We start from the raw sequence: 22,182 nt of genomic DNA on the forward strand, positions 1-22,182 counted from the left end.
GTTAATCACACTTATAATGGTCTGACACTCGATACCAACTGTCTGGGCCCCAGCCTCTTGCTGTATATTCTAGTTGACATGGGAATGTCAAGCTATGGTTAGGAACCTAAATTAGTGGTCCCTTTGTGTTTGGTGTAACTGTTTTAGTCTACTATGTAACCAAGCAACACATGTTTATCTGTAGAGGTGTCTTATTGGAATGGGTGGTATTGTGCAATGACCTGGTTCATTGCATTTCATCATATCCCGATTTCATGGACTGGTGCTCATAGCATCACTCACAGGGTTGTCAATTTCAGTGAGTGAGTGAGTGAATGAGTTTAGTTTTACGCCACACTCAGCAATATTCCAGCTATGTGGTGGTGGTCTGTAAATAATCGAGTCTGGACCAGACAATCCAGTGATCAACAGCATGAGCATCGATCTGCGCAATTGGGAACCGATGACATGTGTCAACCAAGTCAGTGAGCCTGACCACCCGATCCCGTTAGTTCGCCTCTTACGACAAGCATAGTCGCCTTTTCTGGCAAGCATGGGTTGCTGAAGACCTATTCTACCCCGGATCTTCACGGGTCTGTCAATTTGAGATGCAGTTATTCACTTGTAAACAGCTGGAATAATGCTGAGTGACATTTACCAGTGAACATACCAAATGTACCGCAGACTTGTACAAAACCATTTTGACACAGCTCTGAATGTCTGGCTTCTAGGTTATTTATAAAAGTCTGTGTTTACTAATGCTTACCCATATTTTTAGAGTAGGAAATGGATAGCCCTTGATATAAGCTCACAGTAAGTGTTTGTTTGTATGTGTGCAATACGATATCACTATGGTAACCATGTAGACACAGTGGCAGATCCTTGCCTGCTGACTCAAGAGACTGCCAATCTGACAACTATCTTTGATGTTATGTTTCTGTCTTTTTCATGTAATTACACTGTGTTGTGGCAAGATTATGCCAATATAGATTAAGTGTCACCTTCACTCCCTCCAGACTATGCCTCCACTGACACTCTGTGTGGAGAATCTACCACAAAATAGACAAAAAAGATAGAAAACATCCAAATAGAAGTCACATTACCCTTTCCACTATCTTCCCTATAAATCTACTCTAAGCAGAGTTAAATGACTCAAGCATAAGCATGCTTGGATGAATAATGATCAGATAATGATGATATCAGGGGTGTTCCAAATGTTGAGTATATCCTGCCTCACCTGTGGCACCCATCACAAACACATGCAAAGGCAAGGCAAATACTCCCCTACAAAACAACACGAACATTTGACATGAGTGAACATAGGGAACTGCATCAGACAGTTATTTTGGGACAGATGCTTCAAGTTGGAACTGTCTTTGACATGTTTTCCAGAAATGTTTTTTAAAGCTTTTGTAAGGATTTGAATGCTATCAGCTATTTTATGGCAGTTGTATCATGGTATTAGCTCATACAGACTGCATCAATTGGAATGCAGAAAATGTGTATGCATATGTAGGCTTGCTGCTGTTTTTAATTTGTCAAGTCTGGATTTCTTCAGTTCTTTTATGTGAGGAAGTTCTTGGGGCTCCTTTCTAGTTTACATTTACAGACAATTATAAAAACAAAAAATCCTAAAATAAGATAACTGTATGTGTACTCGGAAAAACACAAAACTGCTGGGCAAGCTTTCACGTCTTCAATCTTTTGAGAAATCTAGATTTCCTCAAATTTTGAAAATGATGATATTTTCTTTGAGCCATTCTGTCATATATTTAAAGACAGTTTATCAAAAAAACAAATTCTAATAGATTTTAAAAATATTTTGAAACAATTTCGTATGCACAGAAACTTAGTGATTGCAAGGTGTGCTCCTGTGTACCTGGGGCGGTGGGGTAGCCTAGTGGTTAAAGTGTTCACCTGTCACGCCAAAGACCTGGGTTTGATTCCCCACATGGGTACAATGTGTGAAACCCATTTCTGGTGTCCCCCACCGTGATATTGCTGGAATATTGTTAAAAGCGGCGTAAAACTAAACTCACTCACTCACTCCTGTGTACCTGCCAGGCTGTAAGTACGCTTTTCCTTGGCCCAAGATTTCTGACATACTTTTGCTGATTGTGTTTATCACCTGAAGCCATTATTCACAGAGACCAAAGGATTTACTGGGACATAAGCAGGTACTTATGTCTTCACAAGAACAAATCGGTCTCCCTCAAGGTTTGCTCGTATAATTAGTGTCTGTCTAACTGGTTCAGTATGTGACAACAGTGTACTGAGTCACTGGAGCCAGACCTAAAGTATGACATTGTATTTTGCTCGGATTGACAAGGAGTTGAGTAAGACAGTTATTGTCACAGAATTGTTTCATTAAAAAAACCATTAGTGGCTTGTAAGTCATACAGCTCTACCGCCAGAGTGAGGATTACCTCCCTTCTCTTGTATCATTCATGGTGGTTATAAGCAAGTCGGATTCTCTTCGGTTGAGTGAACTCCTTGGTCCTTATAGGCAAAAGGTCAATCTTTTCTGAAACTAATATTGTTGAGTTTGAGGTGACATTTGAAATGAAGCTGAACATAGATGTGTTCTAGTTGTTGAGGCCAATTTCAACATTATTATGTTTCTAGTGCACGACTTGAAGTATTGTTGTCTGTTCCTGAACTTCTATGAAATCCCTGAAGACTAAGACTTCTTGGTGTGGTTACTGGCCAGTATGCCAAAATATAACAGATTCCAGCAAAACAGGTGAAAATGTTTGGAATGGTTCACAGTCAGTGATGATACCAGGTGTTCATGATAAGTGTGGGGGCGGTGGGGTAGCCTGGTGGTTAAAGCGTTCGCTCGTCACGCCGAATACCCGGGTTCGAACCCCCACATGGGTACAATGTGTGAAGCTCATTTCAGGTGTCCCCCGCCCCCCCGCCGTGATATTGCTGGAATATTGCTAAAAGTGGCGTAAAACTAAACTCACTCACTCACTCATGATAAGTGTAAGCTCATAAGCAATGTTATAAATCAAGTCACTAAAATCACAAAGCTGTTTGTTTGGGAAGAAATAGTCTCAGTAGAAGAAGACTTCACATAAGTCTTTAACATCAGTAAGGTTAAGTCAGGCCCAGGAAACACAGTTTGGTTTTCCACAGACAATCCAGTCATATGATCCCAGCTCCACCTCTTGCAGATTTACACAGGTGAGCTACAACATCGTTTTCACCTGTTGTCCTCACAACTGTCCTGCCAGTGCTTGTACCTTGGAATGCTGGATATGACCAGGTGACCCCAGAGTGACCCAAGTCTGTCAACGGGAGACATTGTAGCCAGTAAAGAAATACCTACAAGTGTTTTAGCACTGCAAAATAGGCTAAGCCTCTAACAGAGAAGACACAGAACTGTGTTTTTTCAAGCTTTGTCAGAAGAATGAGAAGATGTTGGGAAAATTGTGTGTGTTGTTTCTGTACCAAATTGTGTTTGACTGTCAAATTAAGGGTGTTTTCTGAACAGATTAGAACATGTTTTTTCAGTGAAATTAAGTATTTATTAACACTGTTAAAATATTGGTTTAGAATTTGAACAAAATCTAAAAAGATTTGACATTTTTAGTTAAGAAGTGTCACTGTAATTAAAGTGATCCTCAAAATTAGAGAAAAATAAACAGGCGCAGAATACCTTTAATGTGTTTTTGTTCTTACATTGCTACATTGTACGTATGTGTAGGTAATAATATTTTAATAACTTATAATGTACAAGTTATGACCAACCGGTTGGTAAATAAATGTTACAACATGTAGGTAATAACATGAAAGTTAATAAGTTATAACTTGCCAGTTATGACCAACCAGTTGGTAAATAAATGTAAGTAACAACATGTAGAAATAATGAGTGAGTAATGACATGTAAGTAATAACATGTAAGTAATAATGAGTAAGTAATAACATGTAAGTAATAACAAGTGAGTAATAACATGTAAGTAATAACATGAATGAACACAAGTGAAAGTACTTGAGCACCCATGCATTAAATTGGTAGCATTATATATAATCTACACATTGAACTGTGCACCATCCTTCTACAAGGTTATACAGTACCCACTGGTTTCTGTCAATTATGCAGATATGTTCCCCATTACCCAATATTACTTATTATGTTTTACTTTATCCATATAAACGGCACTTAAGGGAGTGAATTGTATTGAATTTGCCATACAAAACAAAATACCATTAAAGATGAATATATTTCAAGTAAATATTCTGCTGTTAAAAAAGTAGTACAAGATATATGAAATTAATAAAGTAAATCTGCTAAAATGCCTGTTGGATGCAGTAAATTGCATATTTATTCATATTACATTAATATTACATTTATATATTCATAACATTACTGATATAGCTTGGTTTATTATAATTATATCACACTTATCTGTGGTTGTGTAAAGCATCTTATAGCCATGCAGTTAGTTACAGTCAGGGGACACAGTTTCAACTAGTGCAACATTGTGGTACAATGTATGAATGTCAGCCCTGTCTAGGTAGGGAATTACTTGTGATGGGGCCAACAGAAGCCTGTCAGGATTCTCCTTTCATCACAGTTAGTTGTTGCCTTAATAGTATGTCTGAGAGGCCATCTTACTGAGTAGAAAAACAAGGGGCAGAGGGTGTAGGTGTTTTCAACACTCATTCAGTAACAGCAACAACCACAGAGAATGTTTCGAATGTCAGCAACAAATGAGAGAAATGCTTACTCGATACTTTGAGGTTAAGTCAAAGAAATATTCACATTCCATGTGCTTGAAGCGTCCCAGTGTCTTTGACACCAGGCAGTTTTGACGCAATGTTGTTTCCATACATTTATTTGTCTGTGTGTTGGGGTGTATGAAGGGAGGACATGGGAGGTGTGTGTGTGTGTGTGTGTGCGTGCGTGTGTGCGTGCATATGTGCGCATGTGTGTGATAATAATCAGGTGAGGGGATGTATGATATACACAGTTTTTATACTTTTTTAAAACCCTGATGAGGTACTGACAAAATATTCTCATTCATGTTTTTGCGTGTTTGCTTTGTGAACAGGGCATGCTTTGGTACAACAGCAATCAGCAGACAGATGCCATTGTATCCATATGTGCTTTTTAACATGAACTACCTTTATAGTATAGGCAAGACTGTGTGAAAAATATCTGTATCTCTGTAGTAGATTACCAACAATGTAGGCAATGCATCATACATCGAGGGGCAATATGGGAAATACATGCAGGATATGGCTTGTTTGTGGGTTGAAATTTTTTATATCAAACCTGAAGATTCATATTATTTTAAATACATTTCATATTAAATTATGAAGAAAGTTTATGGTTTAATGAAGTTTTTCTCGTAACTTATAGTTACCATGGCAACAGATGCATATGTATTAAGTTTTTTAAGAACAGTTTGTACTTTGAGTGGAAGTAGTTCTCATTTAATAGTTCATTGGCCAGTACAGAAATAAAGGCAGTTTTATTCCATAGCCAAAACATTTCAGGATTTAATACAGGAAATAGTTCTAAGGTCTTCAATTGGCAATTTCCTCCCTGGCAGATGAAAGTGTAAACAAAAGTTCCTCCAAACATGTCTGTGGCTGTTGTCAGTTTGGAATTCAGTCAGGATATGGAATTGATGACACAGCAGTATATGTATATAGAAGTTATACCCCGGTATATATATTCCTAATGGAGGTCAACATTTGATGCTGGACTTGAATGTAAAGGTTTCTGCTTCATCATTGGAATGTACGTGATGTCGGTATGATCAGCAATCAGGGACCACAGTCCTCCACTTTTGAAGAGCACTTAAAATCTGACATGAATCAGCCTGCGGGAACATTGCTTTTCAGTTTGCAGTGAGATTTCATCTTTTGTTTGTTGGTTAAAGCCGCAGCAATTTGCCAGCTGTATGCCAGCCGTCTGGAAATACTCAAACCTGGACCAGACAATCCTGTGATCTGCCTGTTGGGATATGATAGCATGTATCAACCAAGCTACTGAGCCTGATCATGTCAGTTTTCTTTTACGACCAGCATGGATTGTTTCAGACTAATTCTAACCTGGGTCTGTACATGGTTTAACTTTAAGCATGGATGGTTAAGTTGTAAAATCTGACCAACAGACATACTTGTGTGTCACATTGTCATATGACAAAGGTTACACTACTTACAATATAAGAGAAAATTTCAATGATATTATTGTTGTTATAAATCTATAATCTACACACCGTATTTATAGAAAGTGGGTGAGGTGGTACATTCTGAAAGCATCTTTAATCGTGCCTACTGATGACATGTCCCAGAAAGCAAATACCACACATTAAACCTACTAATATAATGTTTTATATAAAGGATGTCACAGCTTACAAGTTAGCTGTGTAAACACCAGGCCTAAAGGAGGTTGGATATATGGGCATATATCACCCGGACAGAGTGTTCTAAATATGCCAAGTGGACAGTTTTGAGGAGGCATTCAGTAAACTGTCAGCCTGAGTTGGCATAGTGTCTGGTCAAGCCATCGAGAAACTAGAACACCGGTAGATAGGAGGCGCTCTGATTTATGTGGTCACAGGGACATTAAACACTCATTAAATTCACTTCAGGGGGAGATAATCTGTGTGGAATCACTCAGTGGTGGATCTAACAGGCATGCATCTGTTACAGTCATCAAGTCTGTTGATTTTGAATTATTTCTCCAAGAAGTGATACAAACTTGAAGAAGATTGAATAAGTGGTTGCCATTGATCAACTTAAAAACTGTACATTGCTGCTGCAAATATGCACGTCTTTAATAATTAAGTAGCCTGCTACATAAAGAACACTTCGGAAAATAAAAGATTTAAAATATGTGTATTAATTCTCAACTATCAATCATTATCATATTTGTTTACTTGAGAGGCAGATACTGGTTGTCAGAGTAATTTCTTTTTGAAGTATGTGATAATAATGAAAGCAAGACACTCTCACTCACTCACTCACTCTTATATTCAATCAGTGGCGCCTCCCAAAGCAATAACCCTCCATGTTGGAGCCAGGAGGACCCCAGACTGTAGACACCTAGGCTATTGCTCCAGGTAATGGGATGCTCCGACACAGATACTCCTACCTGTGGTGTTACCTGACCAGGGTAATCAGTGCAACTGGTGTCATTGTGATTCCAGTCACACCTGCTGAAGGACCATGTCCACAGGAGCTGCCTGGGATGACATTAAGCATATTGACTTATCAGTCTGCAAAACATCTCTTTTGTCTTCAGTGTGAGGAAAATATGAAAGATTCTTTGGTCTCCTTGATATTAGTTCCAATTAATGAGTGATTTATTAAAAGAGTTAGTGAATGAAGGGTACTTCTTCTTTGAGAGGCATTAGTGAGTGAGTGAGTGAATATGGTTTTATGCTGCTTTTAGCAATATTCCAGCAATATTATGGCAGGGGACACCACAAATAGGCTTCACACATTGTACCCATGTGGGGAATGGAACGTAGGTCTTCAGCGTGACGAGCCAACACTGTATCCCATGTGGGGAAACGAACCCGTTTTTTGGCGTAATGAGCAGTCTTTAACCACTAGGCTACCCCCACCACTGAGAGGCATTGAGAAATTGGAAAAGATATATGGATGATCTTCTTTCTTACAATAGGAGGACGTTTTGGTATAGGTTCAATGGCCATTGTCATGCAAGTAATCACTGGCTTGATAATGGTGATATAACTTCACCCAAAGGTGAATCCTCAATCCTTCTTGTGATATTCCAGCAATACCATGGGGAGTATCTCTTTGAGGAATATAAAACATTGGAATCACTGTCCGAGATGTGTAATACAATATCTATGAACGATAAACCACAATGAATGGAATACATGGCTAGAAATCACAAGGAAAAACAAATTGAAATTTCCAGCTCAGACATAACTGAGGCGAGCAGAGATCCAGCTCATCGTCAGGGCGTTTCCCTGTAGGCAGCACTTCCTGTTTGCCGGTGTACCGACACACGCAGTCAGAATACCAGACTGACTGAAAGCTCAGACATAACTGAGGCGAGCAGAGATCCAGCTCATCGTCAGGGCGTTTCCCTGTAGGCAGCACTTCCTGTTTGCTGGCGTACCGACACACGCAGTCAGAATACCAGACTGACTGAAATTATAAATGTTACAAATATATGATAATGGACACGTGAAGAGACAATGCGGTTGCCCTGAACATGGGGCTGATGGGCTTGATTACATACAGAAACCAGGGATTGTTCAGTGAAGGCTCTAATAATGTAATATTAATCTTATCGTGATATTAATAACAGTAATTAATGAGAACCAACAAAGTGGTACAGGTTGGCTGAAAGTCAGTATGCAGTGTAGTGGGGATGAAGATGAACACGCTATACCAAAATATACTGGACAAAATAAGTTAGGGATATTGGTATTTTTATGATTGATATTTTATCAGTGTGTCAATGAATAAATAGATCATTATTCATAATTTCAAAACATTTATCCCTAATTATTTTTGTCCAGTATTGATAATAAATATTGTCAATGCACTGATGGAGACATATATATGTTAGGATATATAGTGATTAGCATTTGGAGTTACATGTAAATTCAGATAGTGTCTGTCATGGATTGGTCAAGGAAAGGAACTCCAGTAATGTATGATCGGAGAACTGAACATAGACTTTTGCAAAGTTGCCAAGTGAACACATTAACCACTAGACTACCTAGACTAACAACTAGTCTCTGAAATGACCATATTTTGCTGAAAAAAGTTCATAGTAAAAAAATATAATATAATGAAAAGGAGCCCTGAAGCTGAGGAAATCTAGACTTGCCACATTTTCTAGACTTGCGTGGGCTTTCTTGGATATATTTGCTTCAGGGTCTGTATGACAGACTATAGACTACCCTATGTTCCATGATACGATTTGGTGATATTAGTCTGGGCAGCTGTTGTCAGTGTGAGATTAGCCGTTTCTCTCTTGACAAGCAAGCCAGTATTGCCTCCGAGTTCTTGCAGAACTGGTTCTTTAAGGAATGAGTTTATCCTGGGGTTATCAAATAAACTTGTCAGTTATCTTTAAGGAGACGCTTATATTGGTTTGTTGATAATTTGCTGACTGGAGGAAGGATGCAGGAAGGGGTTGGACTGGATCGGCTCAGTCAGACCTTCATCTCTGGCAGCTGGCAGATTGGAATTACTTACCCCTGAAAATGATAGACTGGTTGAGTAGTGTCTTACATAAATGGTGGCCTGTTTGACAGTTTCATTGTCAAAAACATAAAGTTTATATGGTGTGGTTTAGATGATATGTTTGTTTCATAGGTTTGAGAACCAGCTGGAAGAACTAGAACTTGTTACTTCTGGTTCATTGGGTGGCCCAGAACAGCTCTTCACTGTGCAGAGTTGCCTCCCTTGGGCACTCCAGCGACCTTCGGTTATGTGTTTGAAACCCAAGTATATGTTGCCAGGTTCATCAAACCACACCCATGCTTGCGGGTTTCACCACAGTGGGTAATATCTAAGAGCAGCATAACTTTGAGGTTTTCCTCCAACATCAAGCTGCCATACCAACATTTTACTGGAACACTCACTCACTCACTCACTCACTCACTCAGTGACTCACTCACTCTTTGGCAGTATGTGACAGGCATATTACTGATGGAAATTGTGATCAGTATATGAAAAATTACCTTATGTAACCTTATGCTAAACTGAATTACTCCAGCAGATGATACAATGTTTATACAAAGTGGGGATTTGGCTGACTGTGTGTAATTGAACCTTGATAGTGTAGTGAGATTGTTCATACTAGCAACCACTGGCTCACCTGACCCAGATTTGGTTATTTACCTGCTGTCATTTTACTGGACTATGACCAAGTGCAGTATAAAACAAAAACGTCAAAATCATTGTAATGAAAAGTACTTTCATATCACTATGGTTTCATTTGAAGCATTTATAAAAACGTTTCTCTCAGCTATGATAAGAAAAGGTCTAATTCATTATAGCAAATAGCAGCTCAGTATGTGCTGCCCTTCTAATGTATTTGTTGTTTGGTTTACATGGTATAGACTTGTACTCCATGTAGTAAAGACCCTATAACATCCTGACCCATATCTTCTTGTTTAGTTAGGTATGTGCTTATCTTGTTAAAGTGGTCAACTGACATGGTTTCCCAGTATGAGGTTAAGAGTACTCAAGTAATCTGCTCCCCTACATCCATATATTGTACCCAGTGCAGCTGTAGCTCTCTTTCAAGTGTTCCTGTGTCAGCTAATGATTATGAAAAGAGTTCTTTACAATTCTGACACCTATCTCACCTGTAGAGAATCCCTTCAAGAGCTGTACCCAAATTTCACCTTTGGAGAGCAGCTTTAAAAACCAGACCCAAATCTCACCTTTGCAGAGTAGCTTTAAAACCAGACCCGAATCTCACCTGTAGAGAGCTCTATAAGAGTCTTGCCCAGAACTCACTAGTAAAAAGCTGCTTTAAGAGCCTTACCCAAATTTCATCTTTGGAGAGCCCCTTTAAGAGCCAGACCGAAACCTCATTTGTAGAGAGCCCCTCTAAGAGTATGACCCATATATACTGGCCGACTTGTATCTGTACTTGGCTCCCTGGTTTCAGTGCTGGAACATGTGGTATTATCTCTGTGGATAGAGACATGTTAATGTAGATCGCCACCTTCCACCTCCGGGAGCCGTGGCTTTGATTGTTTTCTCACCTGGAACCTGGCTGGAGGAGTAGGTGTGGACAGGCTTTATGAGCGGTTCAGTTTCAGAGGGGCCATCTTGGTGCTGATATGTGGAACATCAGCTTTAGTTATATACCATGCTGCTGGTTGAAATACCAACGTACACGTAGGCCATCTTGGTTCTGATCTGGAATACCAGCCTTAGTTGAATACCCTCTTGGTGCCAGCCCTTCCACAATATGGTCTATGATGTATGCCCATAAGCCCTTGCTAAATACTATCTAGGTGCTGATGTCTGGTATGACAGCCCCAGTAGTATACCATCTCAGTGCTGCTGTCTAGAATATCAGCCCCAATTATATACTTTCTTGGTGCTGCTGTCTTGAATATCAGCCCTGGTTTATATATGTGTATATTCTCTGGTCACTGCTGTCTGAAATATATTCCCTGCTTCTGTGGATCGGACAGATATTTCTTAATGTAGTTTGTCAGCTATGATAGAAAAATTTGGCCAGTCAGCGTTTATGTGTGTTTGAAATATTTCCAGTTGAACTGAAGGTTATTTTCTGATAATGTCGATTTCTGTTTTCTGAAGTTCAATCATCAACAAAGATGGAAAATGGGGTTTTCCTGGACCCCTGTTATGTCATGCACTCAGTGTCTCTGCAGTCAGTTTCTGTTACTAGAAAAACAACACTGATACAAAGGAATTTCCAGCAGTGTTGAACATGCAACATCACTACAACCCAAACACTGAAAATTACAAAGGCTTGTCAAACAAATGTTTATAAACGTGACATGTGAACACCCATGATATATACAAATTCATCATTGTATTTTGACACCCAGCCCCTTCAATACTGCTGGATCTATCCTTGTGTTACAGTGTAGTTTGTCATGTAATCACCTCTACAGGCTCCACCCTTTAGTGTTGGGCAATATGTATGATATCGTCCCTTCTGGTAGATACTGGTCTCACCATGTTATATTCCCAGACAGTCTTGTATACAATGTGCAGGTACAAAGGCCTGCAAGGAAAACAACATACTCGAACTCCTTACTCCAATGTAATAGCTTATTTTCATTCATTTCCTCAGGGAAAATGTCAGACTGGAATGGATCTGTGAGAAAGTCTGGCATTTAAAAGTTTGAGCACAAGGGGAGAACATGTGCCACATTAGCTGAAAGGGACAAGCCTTCTTACACAATCTGTCAGAGTCTGGGGGATAAAGCCGATTTATAATTTATTGTTTTATGAGGGTGTAGATCTGGAGGCTGAATTAAGTGGCATGGAAGGAATTCTGCTGAATGTGCTCTTATTCTCTCCCTTTCCAGGGGGCTGTTATAGCTCATATTGACACAGTGGTTCTGATGTCAAACAGTTTGTTGTACTTGTTGTGCAATTACAACAATGTTGAAACCTTCAGATTATGTTCCCTGGTATTTTGTTAAGCATCTGGACTGGAGACATTGGTGTCAGCGGGGATGGAAGTGGCTGTTATTCAACTCACTGGTGTCAGGAAATATCCAGGATATCTACTAAATATTCTAGAGCAACATGTCTCTATTTACAAATTCAAACCCCGAGAAAGCCCAAGCCAGTATCAGAAACCGAAAATAACAAGAACATAATACAATCAAATGTCAACTTATCAGGATTTTTTTATGGATTATAAAACTACAAAACTCATACAAAATTGAAGCATCTGTTATTTTTTGGGTGAGGAAGATGAGTGAGTGGAGCATCGAGGATACTTTAAAGATCTGTACTCCCTGGAACTTTTCAGACTCCTGTAAATATCTTCACAAACATACCTACTAAACACGTCCAAAATTCATTTTTCATAAGGATGTTAAATTTAAGATTAATATCGATATTTTGTTAACCTGATATTGTGAAGCAATGGACAGACCTCGCACATCTACAAATTAATGCATTCAGATCCCTCCCTTCTTTAAAGTAGGGTGTACAACATCTATATCATTACTGTTGAGAGTTTGCTCATGCAATACAGAGTTGTCTACCATTACCACGTGTACCAGTACATGCAGATCACACTACTACTGTTCATATAAGCCTATTTCATGCATGATGGCTGGCATCAGTATGATTCACAAATTATATTTACACCCAAGAAATATATGAAATATGGAAAAAGTCAATTTCACAGTAGGGGACACCAGAAATGGATTTCACACATTATACCCATGTTGGGAATCAAACCCAGGTCTTTGGCGTGATGGGCACTTTAACTACTTGGCTACCCCACCGCCTTACTTCCATATAAGAAAGCCTCCTCAGAAATACATGCACATCCATGTACAGTAGAAGAGCTCCACACACTAAACACAGTTACAATAAACACTGCAAGACCTCAGGCAATACTGGTTTGCTTGTCAAGAGAGAAACGTCTAGTCACCCACTGACAACATTTCTGGTGTCCCCTACTGTGAAATTGTTGGAAAATTACTAAAAGTGGCAAAAAACTACACTCACTCACTCACTCACTCACTCACTCACTCACTCACTCCTCACTCACTCACACACTCACTCAGGGAGACTCACTCCATACACATTGTGTCTGGAGTGGTTTCACAGTAGCTCGAGGCAAGTAAACATTGTAAATAACTGTCTTTTCTGTTTCTTTTTCAGTGTATTTCCGAGTGAGTTTGAACTTCTCGGATCTTTCGTTCAGTGATGAACTTAAGAACCGATACAGTCCTGAGTTCCAGTCAAGAGCTCAGCAAATTGCGGAGGCCATCGAAGCTCTGTTCCGCAACACACCAGGCCAGCAGCTTGTTACTGTTCTGGGATTTAGGTAAGTTGAAAATAAATCATATTCTGTGTATCGACAAAATGTTGGAGTAGAAAAATGATAATAAGGCCAAAAGAATCTCTTTAGAGACAGTTTTCTGGGAAATGAAGTGAATAGTTACTTAAAAGAACATGAGTGACCTGTAAATGAATAACTTGGAGATGAAGAGGACAGATGCACTTGGAGACATATTGTGAAAATAAGTGGCTTCAAGAACTGGAGATAACCGGCTACAAGAACAGGAGATAACAAGATTAAAAAACAGGAGATATCTGGCTTCAAGAGCTGTAGGTAACTGGCTTCAAGAACTGGAGATAACCGGCTTCAAGAACTGGTGATAACCCGGTACAAGAACAGGAGATATCAAGATTAAAAAACAGGAGATATCTGGCTTCAAGAACTGTAGGTAACTGGCTTCAAGAACTGGTGATAACCGGCTACAAGAACAGGAGATAACAAGATTAAAAACAGGAGATATCTGGCTACAAGAGCTGTAGGTAACTGGCTTCAAGAACTGGAGATAACCGGCTTCAAGAACTGGAGATAACTGGATTAAAAGAACAGGAGATATCTGGCTTCAAGAACTGTAGGTAACTGGCTTCAAGAACTGGAGATAACCGGCTTCAAGAACTGGAGATAACTGGCTTATGAAATGGGTGTAACCAGTTCAAGAACTGGAGATATATGGGTTCAAGACCTTGGGATAACTGGGTATGAAATTAGGGATAACTGAACTATATTTTATGTTTGGGATTACCGGTACACTTTTCTCAGTAAAGTAAAGATGTTAGTTATAGCGGAGCCAGCAGTAACTGTTATTGACTTGATTCAGGATCCAGGGATGACCAGAAACCTGAGTCAGGAACTGAAGATATGACTGTTAAGTTAATAACTGGAAGGGGCGATGGGGTAGCCTATGGTTTAAGCTTCCGCTCATCACGCTGAAGACCCATCCCTGGTGTCCCCCGTCTGTGATATTGCTGAAATATTGCTAAAAGCGGTGTTAAACCATAGTAACTCACATACAACTGGAAATATGATAGCTGGGTAATTTGGTTGAAACATTCATGCTTATTTATCATTAAAATGTCATATGGGAAGGGAAGGTCACTTCCCACACGAAAATGTTAATTCATGGAAATATTCCTTCCCATGCCCATAAGTGCATGGTCCAGATCAAAATGGTCCTCCTCAGATTGTGGTAGCAGACATGGAGGGTGTGTGTTGAGGATTACTCATGGTATGTAGGAAATAGTACAAACTGATGGCTCAGCAAACTGCCCACACTTGCCTTGTATGACCCAGCCTGTCTGCGGCAATCCAGTGCCTCCAAATCACACGCTTCTCACACTGAATGGCCATGGAGACACGACAGCAGATAGATCATCAAATTACAGATTACCTCCCTTGTTTATTTACCATCCTTGCTGCCATCTTTGATGGAAAACTGAGATGTGTGATATTTCAAGAAATTGGGATATCACACGTATCGTATCGGTTTCCTGGGAATTCCTCCCGTTTTACAGTGCACATGCTGCCTGCAATTGTTATGACTTGAACGTTCTACTTGATGACCTGAGATAACCGAACTGCCCAGGAGGAACTGAGCTGGCAGATATATTGAGCTGCACTGATGTTTTCTGGAACTATTTGGAAAACTGCCATAGTTTAAGCAAGGAATATGTGGAGAACTTGATGTTTTTTACATAGCTGGAGGAGGTAATGGTGCTGTAGGCTGGTGTGAAGATCATAGGTAACATGGAACATGTATGGGTTGCATTTGGGCAGGAAGAAGAGAAGAGAAATTGCCCACAGCAGGGACCAGAGTCTCTACAAACTACTATAATATCAAGATAGATATGAACAAATCTGAGTAAACATGTATGTAGAAAATATTGAATACCCAGACTAATAGGCATGGAAGATATATTTTTGGAGCAGATAGGGCCAGATTTGGTACCAGAATTTACTAAAATCTTAATTGTATTTCCATATTTTGTGAGCTAAAGTATGATTTGGTTCATGAAGACTTGTGCACAGTTTCAAAGCTAAGTAGTTTCCAAATCCTGAGTTCAGAAGCAGAATTTACATTTTGCTCTTCTGAGTTATATTTCAAAACTGATAATAAGTGAAAAACTTTTTAAATTGTTAAACAAATCTATGAAAGTTCATCATATAGTATACATTGTTGCAACAGAACATTTTTCACTTTAAATTCACTTAACTCTTGCTCACATGGTTGTTACGACATTTATACACCAGTCTTTATGGTCACTGTGACATCACAATGAAGAATCCGTTAGGATTCTGTGTGTGAAAGAGTCACCACTATATAGACCACTTAGTAGGGAGTACAGATGTGAAGGAACAAGTCAGTTCATGATACACTCCCAGCATAGTGATGGAATACTGACCTGTTATATAACACAGATCACCAGGTGTATGTTTTCCCCTGGCTTGCATTAGGTCTGGAATGTTGAGGTTATGATGCTCTTGATGTTTGTTTATAACAATGTCAAACTTTCCAGTCTTTATATCAACTTTTTTTAAATTTGATTACAAAAATAATGCGTTAAACATCAGGAGATGGGTTTTTGACAGGCTCTGCAAAATTCAATTATGTCGTAATCAGGAATCTGTGAGGGCAAAAATTAATGATTGCCACACTGAAACATGCCACTCAAAGAAGTTGCCACACTGAAGTCACTGCTCCCACTGGAGCCGGGGCTCGCTTCATAAATTTGTTAAAACATGTCTGACAAGTGCAGCTTTTTATGTAAAACACCTGTTAATGTTCGTTAGTCAGGTGTGATATCTAACCTGATATCAGAGTATGGGGAGTGGCTCTCCCATAGAAGATTGAAGGAACATGTTGGCCGTGGCTAGTAGTGGAGTTAAGGGAATAATGTTAGCAGATGGTGCTCCTTAAAGTCTGTGATGATGCAAGGTAGATAAAGTCTGTCTGTCAGGTGCATGCTGCAGGAGAAGTATGCCTTATCTTTTTCATTTAGTCATCATTATGTGGCATTGGATGTTTCAGGTTTTAGGAGGCCAGGGGTAGTTTAATGGGTACTGCAACTGTTTGTGTAGAGTTATCTCCCTTAGATGCCAGGGTGACCTGGCCCCGATTTCTCGAAACAAACTTAAGTTTTTACTCAAAAATTTCAAACTGAGTTTGACAATTTGAAACAGATGAATTTTTAACTCAACTGCATTTTTTTAAATAAAAATGCCCAAACAACTTAAGTAATCTGTCCACCAAACTCAAATTGTCTACTATGTTTGAGTTTAATATCGACTTTAGTTCATTCTGGGAAATGCACTTTCTCAAATTTGAGTAAAAACTCTAACTTAAGTCGAAACTCAGACTTAAGTTTGTTTCGCGAGAAATCGGGGCCTGGTCTTGGACTTGTCTCAGACTTTCCCTGGCTGTGACTGATTTATCATCTCTTCACTTGTGATCATCATAGTGGTAAATGTCAGTTAGGTTGGTTGGTTTGCTGTTTAACACCACACTCAGCAATATTCCAGCTATATCGCAGCAGTCTGTAAATAATTGAGTCTGACCAGGCAATCCAGTGATAAACAGTATGAGCATCAATCTTAAATGTCATCCCTCTGACTGATATTGCAATATAATTGTTCAAAAGGACATTACACAGTGCATAGGTAGGGGTGTTTAATGGGTATTGGGTGTATTGCATGGGGATCAAAGTATCACATATTAATGTCATTGTGACTCGAACATTCTATCCTGAGTTTCTTAAGGATGAAAGTAAGCTGAATATGTCTATGATTGTCAGTCCCATTGTAGGGTTTTGTGAGGTCTGTAAGAGGTTGTAAAGGTTTTAGGATTGTGAGATCAATGGTTGGGTTTTGTAAGGTCTGTAAGAGGTTGTAAAGGTATTAGAATTGTGAGATCAATGGTTGGGTTTTGTAAGGTCTGTAAGAGGTTGTAAAGGTATTAGAATTGTGAGATCAATGATTGGTGTAAGAGGGTGTGTAAAGGTATTTAGAATTGTGAGATAAGGTCTGTAAGAGTATTAGAAGGTTGTAAGGTCTGTAAGAGGTTGTAAAGGTATTAGAATTGTGAGATCAATGGTTGGGTTTTGTAAGGTCTGTAAGAGGTTGTAAAGGTATTAGAATTGTGAGATCAATGGTTGGCTTTGTAAGGTTTTGTAAAGGGTCTGAGATCAAAGAGGTTGTAAAGGTATTAGAATTGTGAGATCAATGGTTGGGTTTTGTGAGGTCTGTAAGAGGTTGTAAAGGTATTAGGATTGTGAGATCAATGGTTGGGTTTTGTAAGGTCTGTAAGAGGTTGTAAAGGTATTAGAATTGTGAGATCAATGATTGGGTTTTGTAAGGTCTGTGAAATGTTGTACAGGTGACATGATTGTGAGAGCTATGGTAGGGTTTGTAAAGACTTTATGATTCTGGGAGTGTTTTCACAACCTCCAGGCACCTGTGAGGGTTTCGTAAGGGCTATAAGAGGTTGGGAATGTATCCATGGCTGTCATTTATTTAAGTAAGCACACCACACATCTGTAATGAAGACTGAATCAGCACTGGTTCCGGTATTGGCACCCACTCAATCACGACACCACATGTTCCATGTCTACAGAGAGTCTGTAGACCTTGTGTATTGTTTTAGACATTCAGGCTGGTTTAATGGAGGACAGATTGGTCCCCCACCAAAACCACACCTTCTCTGGGAGTGAATGAATAATGCAGGAGTGGGCATGAAACCAGTGCATTGATTATAGCAGGGGATTAGGAATACTTCATTATCTACTCTGGAAAAGCTAGCTATAATAGACATGTTAATTATTGCCTAGGATTAGGAATACTTCATTATCTACTCTGGAAAAGCTAGCTATAATAGACATGTTAATTATTGCCTAGGATTAGGAATACTTCATTATCTACTCTGGAAAAGCTAGCTATAATAGATATGTTAATTATTGCCTAGGATTAGAAATACTTCATTATCTACTCTGGAAAAGCTAGCTATAATAGATATGTTAATTATTGCCTAGGATTAGAAATACTTCATTATCTACTCTGGAAAAGCTAGCTATAATAGATATGTTCATTATTGCATAGGATTAGAAATACTTCATTATCTACTCTGGAAAAGCTAGCTATAATAGATATGTTAATTATTGCCTAGGATTAGAAATACTTCATTATCTACTCTGGAAAAGCTAGCTATAATAGATATGTTCATTATTGCCTAGGATTAGAAATACTTCATTATCTACTCTGGAAAAGCTAGCTATAATAATAGATATGTTCATTATTTGCTCTAGGATTAGAAATACTTCATTATCTACTCTGGAAAAGCTAGCTATAATAGATATGTTCATTATTGCCTAGGATTAGAAATACTTCATTATCTACTCTGGAAAAGCTAGCTATAATAGATATGTTCATTATTGCCTAGGATTAGAAATACTTCATTATCTACTCTGGAAAAGCTAGCTATAATAGATATGTTCATTATTGCCTAGGATTAGAAATACTTCATTATCTACTCTGGAAAAGCTAGCTATAATAGATAAGTTAATTATTGCCTAGGATTAGAAATACTTCATTATCTACTCTGGAAAAGCTAGCTATAATAGATATGTTCATTATTGCATAGGATTAGAAATACTTCATTATCTAAATTGTTAGACTGACTGACTGACTGAGTTTGGTTTTACGCCGCTTTTAGCAATATTCCAGCAACATCACGGCGGGGGAAACACCAGAAATGGGCTTCACACATTGTACCCATGTGGGGAATCGAACCTGGGTCTTCGGTGTGACGAGCGAACGCTTTAACCACTAGGCTACCCCACTGCCCCCAACATTGTTAGAAGTAACTGTTCAACATAGTGATAAGAGAATCAGGGAGATACGTTAATTACAGCATGGGAAGCAAAACAATTCAGTATTCACTATATATGATACACCAAGTGATTGGACCTTAAGTGAGATTTTACCATGAGATAACAAAAACAATGTCACACAGTAGGCCAGTGGCCTAGACCAGTCTATGATGTATATTACTTGTACATGAAGTGTATATTAAATACTCCTAAAGTGAAATATAGCTGCAGGTAGTGATACAGGGTAGTGGATAGTAAGTAGGTAGTAAACTTCATAGCCAAACAGAATAGTGTGTTGAAACCAAAGAATGACCACAGAGGCTGCTACCCTCACGACAGTGAGTTTAGGCTTTGGAATGCCAATAAATTGGTCATTTTCTGAAATGCCTTTGGTTAATAATTTTCCTTCAAACTGCAGCCATCCCCCAATGATCTCACTCCTAAAAATGCTTTGAACTCCAAATGAAATACCCCATGTTGCCATGAACATATTGAATGAAACTGAGAGGACACATGCAGTTAAACACAGTGACATTGTATGTAGTGGACAGAGGTGAGCACATGGAGGATATTTAACTCTCTGTTGTTAAAATCTTTTACTTTTACAAACTTGACAAATGAATGTTTGAAAGATGTCTTTTGAAAAGATTTAGTTTCTGGGTTTATCCAAATACAGACCACTAGACTCTAGAAATGTGAATAGCGTTCACCAGCTGTGGGAGTGTTTGAAGCACCACTATTAAACTCATCAACCAGAAGGACATCGTGTTTGTATTCCTATGTACATTGCATGGATGTTTGCTCCCTGCCAACTTCTATGTGACGATGATCAGAAATGAAAACTGCTCTGTACTTGATGAGTCACTAAGTGATCTAGAGTTCCCATAATGTGAAAGGAGAGGTATAATGGTGTCTATCTTTCAACTTCTGTTCCAGTTAGCATTGGTGGTGTATAAAAAGTGTTATCTCCCTGGGAGGCATGTGGAAATATATATATCTACTTGTCTGTATCATTAGCTTGTGTGGATACGGGTTGAGATTCACTTGTTTCTGTTCTGTTATGGATATCAGTGAATTCTAGTGTTTTGTCAATATGATAAAAAAAATCATGAAAATGAATATGTATACTAGTGTAGAATAGGAATGTTTGCTTTTTATGTGATATTTGACTTGGTATGATTATCAGGAAAGCAGGTATCCCTTGCAGAAACCTAAGTATTTAGAATTGTGCCTTTGAGTATGATGATAAAGAAACAAATATTGGGGTACCCATACTTGTGTTATTCTTAAAAAAAAAACATTTTAAAAATTACTCCAAATTTGCTGTTTTTAAATTCCACTTTATTCACATTGAATGCCTATTCATTGAAATATGTTGATCAATATGATATAAACATTTCATGACAATCTCCAAAGTTTGCATTCAGTAATTCCTACTTAAAGATAACTGAAGATTGCTGTTGTTTCTTTTCCAAATTCAAGTGACCTCTCTTACGTTCCCATAACCAACAGATTATAACTAGACTACTTTATAACTCTTAATGTTTTAACACTTGATACAACTTGATACAATGAAATAATGTTATGCAGAGGCATGAATGTTGTGTGGGGCGGTGGGGTAGCCTAGTGGTTAAAGCGTTTGCTCATCATGCCGAAGACCGGGATTCGATTCCTCACATGGGTACAATGTGTGAAGCCCATATCTGGCGGTGATATTGCTGAAATGTGTAAATGCTAAAAGGTGTAAAACTAAACTCACTCATGAATATTGGGTAGGAATTCCTTAACAGATTTTAAATTTTGCTGAGCACAATGAGATTGTTCTGGGTGTGGAGTCTGACCTGGATGTTTGACATCAGTTGTTTCATAACCTCCCAGGTCGTTTATTGGGTTATTATTCATCCTCACTGAAAAGTAGTGTTGTACCAGTTCTCAATATTTTAATTTTTTTGAAACAATAAATCGTATGAGGTAAAAATTAATACTGGTATTTCAGGGGATTGTTGATTTGAAAGTAAAGTGCCTCATTGTGGGTTCACTTTGAAATGTAATGTTTTAGGGTATCAAAATATTTGTGGAAAACAGCCAATTTTTACTGTGTTTGGTGGGCCAGTCAGTGCAGTTGGCACATACTGCAGTCATCCAAACAACATTAGAAGCTCAAAAGTATGCTCTGTGGAAATTGTTTACGTTTTACATGTGTTTTTTCTCTATTCTTTCATGCATTTATTGAAGAAATAAAAATTCTCCCATCCCACGAGACTAGTAAGTGATCAACCAGATTTTCTTTGAAGCTGAAATATTTTAAGTTTGTTCAGATGTTTGAATTCAACATCCTGATATTTCACTGCATGCACGTTCTCCTTTCATACCACCATTTTGAACACTTCACCAAAAGTCCACACCCAGTCCGTTGCTAAGAAATATTTTTTATATCCAGTCTTTGGAAGTTGTTGAAATGATTAAGATTGCTGAACACTGTTCTGTGTAGAGTTATGTACATTTTTTAAACAGTTCTGATATTTAATGTGTCACTGACTATTTTCTGCGAGATAATCCTGACACCATGTATAAACCTACTATGAATGTTTGTGGCTTCCTGTGTACAGGTCGACATGGCAACCACTCTTCACTCCTTGCAACTGTGACTGGGAGTCCCACCATGTTGTGGGTGTGGTCAATGTGTTGAAATGTGTGTAGCTTGTCCACAAAGTAATTACAAGCCGTGCAACCTTCACATAATGTCAAAATGTTGAAATTCACTATTCTCTCATATTTTATCCTGATACTCTACATAAACTGTATATTTGTTTCTAT

General features: G+C 38.6%; 1 protein-coding gene across 1 annotated transcript in view; it reads left to right on the forward strand.

The window, feature by feature from the left end:
• The window catches only part of LOC124267847 (basement membrane-specific heparan sulfate proteoglycan core protein-like), a 183,073-nt gene that overhangs the window by 15,667 nt on the left and 145,224 nt on the right, over positions 1–22,182 (forward strand). Inside the window, 1 exon segment of the mRNA XM_046702838.1 lies at positions 13,330–13,495. The gene's annotated coding sequence lies outside the window, so the exon portion shown is untranslated.

Source organism: Haliotis rubra, unplaced genomic scaffold (assembly GCF_003918875.1).
Source record: "Haliotis rubra isolate DU_JTF1 unplaced genomic scaffold, ASM391887v1 Scf134, whole genome shotgun sequence".
NCBI lineage: Eukaryota > Metazoa > Mollusca > Gastropoda > Lepetellida > Haliotidae > Haliotis > Haliotis rubra.